Here is a 5,521-nt window from a genome sequence, read left to right on the forward strand (position 1 = left end):
TGGGCGGAGGCTCGGAGGTGCCCGGGCCGGAGGCGGGCGCTGAGCTGGCACGCGTGGGAGTGGCCCCGGGGCTGCTGCTGTGTGAGGCGCCGGAGGTGGTCGCGCCGCTGTCCACAGTGCCGGGTGCCGGGGTGCTGCCCCCCTCGGTGGCCGGGGACGCCGAGCTTCCCTCTGCAGGCGGCAGGCTCGTGGTGCCAGCGGGTGCACTTGAAGAAGCAGTTTTAGTATCCAGCTTCGTCGGCGCAGGGTGGCCGTTCCCTCCTGGGGTCCTTGAATTTGTCCAGGGAGAAGTTCCTTCTGACCGCCGTAGTGTTGTACTTTCTTGTGTCCATGATCCTGTGGTGCTCAGACGTGTTTGTGCTGTACCTGTTTTAGTTTTCATTAGATTTGTTGTGTTGGACACTCCCGGAATGACTGTAGTTTTGCTGTGTCGTGTTGATTTCATTCCTGAGCTGCTACTAAATGCAGTCAGTGTAGTTACTTCTGGGTTCCCCGACCCAGAATTGGTGGTAACTTCCACAGTTTTGTGGGAAGTTGACTCTGTAGGAGGCAGTTTATCTGTATTGTTTTGTAGGCTAGAACGTGCCATCGTTAGTAGGCTGGATGTGTTCTTGTCTGTATTTTGATCCTTGCTGCCATTGGTTAAGGATTTATCTGCCTGTCTATCTCTTACCCTCGTCCATATTTCAGAAATGTCTCTTCTCTTTATGCTTCTCACTGAAAATATGTTCAGAGAAATGATAGTGTAAATGCTTTTATGTTGCAGTATGAGAAATCCAACCCTGGTATTTTCCTCCATCCGGTCCTCCTTTCCATCCTGCTGTGCATTCAGCTGCGGGTGGCCCCTCCTCACCCTGTTGACCCCTTCCTTCCCAGCTGAGCTAACTTTCCCTGGCACTTAGCCCCAGAAGTCAGAGCCTGGAATTTCTTTGCCATCGTGGTGGCATCACCCCACCCATTTTCTAGGAGTGTCCCTTTCCCAACCCTACACTTCCTTTGCCTCACCTGGCTCAAGCTTCCTGGGCAGCTGCTGGCACTGTGGGTCCTGGGAGTCGTCTTGCGGTGTGCACCCGCCTCCGTCCCACACAGCCCTGCTCTGGATTTCACTGAGACCTGAAGGAAAGAGTAGGCAGTTTGTCTCCCAGAGGCACAGCCCTCCTTTCTGTCCTGGGATCCTTTCTTTTTCTAGAGTCATTCTTTCAAATCCTTCTCTTTGCTTTGGACAGGCCTTGCCCCTGGACCTGAGAGCTCACCCTCCAGCTAGGAATCACACATCTGATCTGTCTCCAGCAGAAGTCAGGCTACAAAGTGTGGGACTGGCTGAGTCCTTGCAGATCATGGAGCTGGGACACTGTATAGGTACAGGAAAGGGGGAGCCTGGCCTCAGATTTCAGGGCGGTGGACAGGTAGATGCCACTTGCAAGCCTGGCCAGTAATACTTGCCCAATGGTTCTAATTTTTCCTTTCTTCTTTCCTTTCCTTTCCTTGCCTTTTCTTGTCTTTTCTTGTCTTGCCTTTTCTTTCTCTCTCTCTTTCTCTCTTTCTTTTTTCTTTCTTTCTTTCTTTTTTAAGACAGGGTCTCACTATGTGGTTCAGAATAACTTTGAAATCTCTATGTAGCCCAGGCTGGCCTGGAACTCATGGCGATCCTCCCACTTCAGCCTCCCAAGTGCTGGGATTACAGGTGTGCACCACCACACCCAGTGATTTCCTTTCTTCTGTCAGGGGGAGGCAAAGGTGTGAGGGAAGAGTGAACCCCAAGGCAGGAGGAATCTAGTACCTGAATCACCACTTGAAGGGAAGCTACCTGGCCATCAGAAATGTTTGCCTTTCATGGCTTACACAAGCAAGAAAAAACTCAAAGCTAGACTACTGTCACTGAGCCATTATACATTTTGAGGCTATTTGTTATAACACATACAAAAATATCCTTTCTAGGACAGTGGGAAATCTTCATTTAGGCCAGGAACCTGTAGAGTTTCTCAAGTTATCCTTAAGAAATTCAAGCCCATAGTTATTTGCTTGTTTGTTTGTTTTGTGGTATTGTGGATTGAATCCAGGGCCTTCACACATCCCCAGTCCATTTTTTATTTTTTATTTTGAGACAGGGAAAGGGCCTTGCTAAGTTGCCTACACTGGGCTCTAATTTGTAACCTTTCTGCCTCAGCCTCCCAGAGTGCTGGGATTGTCAGTGTGTACACTATACCAGGCAGGATTTAATAGAATTCCAATGTTTAGAGATATGGCCTATTAGCACAACATGCTCTCTTTAGGACTGCAGTTTAAAATATATAAGTGAGTGACTGATTTAGACTTGTGATATTATATTAAAATCTTGCCAAGGTTCTAAACAGTATTAAAACATTTATGAGCACCTACGATTTACCATACCATACACTTATTTTACAGACTTGTGGCCTTTTTGCTGCAATGGTTTCTTTCTTCTGAAATCATCTTGACTCCTGATTCCCAGAGCATGGTATTGAGGGGCTGGAACCTTTGAGAAAATTATGCCATCAGGAGGGATCCACTGCCAGCACTGTGGCACATCCTGTAAGCCCAGCATTTGGGAGCCTGAGGCAGGAGGACTGCTGCAAGTTTGAGGTCAGCCTAGGCTACATAGTGAGTTCAAGGCCAGCCTGAACTGCAGAGGGGACCCTGTCACAAAGAAAGAAAGAAAGAAAGAAAGAAAGGAGGGGAGGAAGGAAGGAAGGAAAAAATGAAAGAGAAAGAAAAGAAAGGGAGAAAGAAAGATCTAAACTTTTCTGGAGGAACTGGGGTAACTCTCTCGGCTACTGGATTGGTCACCAGGAGAAAAGGTTGTTATCAAGCATGGCTTCCTGTCGTGTTTGCCTCCTCCAGCGGCAGCCACTGCCCTTCCACTCTGCCGAGTCAGAGCAGCACCAGGCCTCTCCAGTGCCAGGCTCTTGGACTTCCCGGCCTCCAGAACCATAAGCCGAAATAAACCTCTATTATTTATGTTACCCAGTCTCAGATGTTTTATTTCCGCAACAGAAAACAAATGAAGACATCTGCATGCTGGGAAGTTTTTCAAAATGCATCTTTAACTTACTGGGTTTTTGGAATTGCTCAAGTACTTGTGAGACAGGGAAGAGTCCAAGCTCAGACCCCGCTCCCAGCAGCAGGAGGGGGTGCGGCTCGGAGCAGCTGCGCACCCCTCCCCCACTTTGCGCCCCTCCTCCACCCCCACGGACCGGGACAACTTACTTCAGTGTCCTCACTGCCTATCTAGCGGCGTCCTCCACTCCACCCCAACCTGGGTGCGCCGGACCATCAACAAGGCCTCCCCCGCCCCCCCCCCGCTTCCGAAGCAACCATTGCCTTTTTGAAGAACGGAGGGGGGGCCCTGCTGACTAAGACCAGGAAGGGAGGGATCTGGATCAACTGTTAGCATCCCCAACCTTCACAACCAGCCTTCCAGAAGATTCCCTGGCTTCAACCCAGCCTTCTCACTGGATAGCGGCCATGACACCTGAGGCTGCACCAATCACCGGCGTGTACTTGGACCAATCACAGGCCCGCTGCTGCTATATAAGCAGCACTCCCCAGCCATTTCTCAGGTTAGACTAGAAGGGGTCTCACCTGTGTTGGAGGGGCTGTGTGGCAGCACAGCACAGCTGCTGAAATACTCAGTTTGGTGGTCCTGAGACCAGCACCCGGTAGAGTCCAGCAGCAGCAGTGACCAGAGGCTGGCTGTGTTAACTATTGGCATCCAACATTATCCAGTGACATCAGGACTTCTAGCAGAGCTACACTATGCTGGTTAGAGTAAAAGAACCCTAGGCTGATTGGCAACACTTGGAAAGGTTTTCTGTATTACTCAGACACCTGCCATCCTTAATACACTAGAAATGACTCAAGGCCAGGCAGACCCCACTGGGAAAGGCTAATAAGAAATGCATCATACTAATTATGTTTAATTAATTTTTAAAATTTTTTATCATATGTATTTATTTATTTTTTGCTTTTGTTTTTTGAGATAGTCTCACTGTATAGTCCAAGCTGGCCTTGAACTCATGGCAATCCTCCTATCTCAGCTTCCCAAGTGCTGGGATTACAGGCGTCTGCTACCACACCCAGCTACCATATTACATTTATAAATGTAATTAAAAATACTTAAAGAAATGTAATTAGTCAAGTATGTAAAATAGATTAAACACTAACAGAGATGCTCAAAAGAGCCATTGTTTGCTTCTGTTTCTGGCCTAGATGGTGTGCCAGAAATGGATTTATCCTTCCATTTGACCCCTGTCCCCTGTCCCCTGTCCCCTGTCCCAAATAATCACTGAACCACACAAAACCCATGAAACGGTGATTTTCAGTACACCAAATATCAGACATGGAAGATCATTGTTCCTGAGATAAGGCCAAGACATGGAGAGAGACCCACAAGTCCCCCTGCTTATTGGCTTGAGTGTCCAAGGAGTAGTGAGGGGGAGATTAAGCTGGGGGAGTCAGATGGATGAGATGCAGATGACAAGAGCCCTGTGAGGCTAAGGTAGCCAGCGTTCACAAGGCAGAGTTACTGGACTGTGTGGTGATTAGCCACTGGTATCAAAAGGGTTAAAACCTACAACAAAATTCCCCCATTGGAGCCACCCTGCCCAGCACGTAGGAAGTGTCATAAGATAATACATTTACAAAGACCCAAAGCAATATGAGATAAAAATAAATCTTTCTCCCAGTGAGGAAGGGATTTTCAATAAGGCCAAAGTAAATGACCTTGTCCATTTACAACTTCGATGGACCACATTAGTTACAATGCAGGTTTTCCTAAAAGATGAACAGGAAACAAGACACTCTGGAAAATATCTTTCTGAGATAGCAACCTTCACTGACTGAGACCTTTGTCCCAGCTTCAATCCCTTATGAAACCACGACCTCCCATCTTCAAGAGAGGACGTGATTCCTCTCTTGTGAGCTTGCTCTCGGGCAGTGTACTCTGATCTGCATGAACTCTTGTCTTTATCTTTTTCTGATTCTGGTGAATTCTTTTTCTGCCCTGTCACTGGCCTCTGCCTTCTTGCACAACAGTGGACTGAGGTAAACAGAGGGACCCTGGAGCACAGCAGAGCTCTCTCCTGCATGATTCAGCCCAGCACTGACAGCGCAGGTTCACCCAGAAAGGACCTGAGCCCAAGCAGACCCCACTGGGAAAGGCTAGAAGGGTCTGGGTCTGGCTCTCATGTGGAGCTGGGAACGGTGCTATTGTAGTCAGCCAGACTAGAGAAACTCATAGCTCATGAGGCCCTGGATAGAGTACGCAGGACTGGCTTTCTTCCCAGATAAGACATAAAGCCCTTGGCTGGGCATGTCTCTAGACCCACGTAAGAAACCATAAACACAAGCCCTTAAAGGATCAAACCTTTCCAAGTAACGGAACCACAGCCCAGAACAAGCCTCAAGGTTTATAATATCCAGTATGCAACAAGGTGAAATTCATAATATCTGGCATCTAATTGCTTCTAAGCAGAAAAAGTCAAGAAGCTGTGTCCCCAAT

Source organism: Chinchilla lanigera, unplaced genomic scaffold (genome assembly GCF_000276665.1).
Source record: "Chinchilla lanigera isolate Chin_1 unplaced genomic scaffold, ChiLan1.0 scaffold00172, whole genome shotgun sequence".
Classification (NCBI taxonomy): domain Eukaryota; kingdom Metazoa; phylum Chordata; class Mammalia; order Rodentia; family Chinchillidae; genus Chinchilla; species Chinchilla lanigera.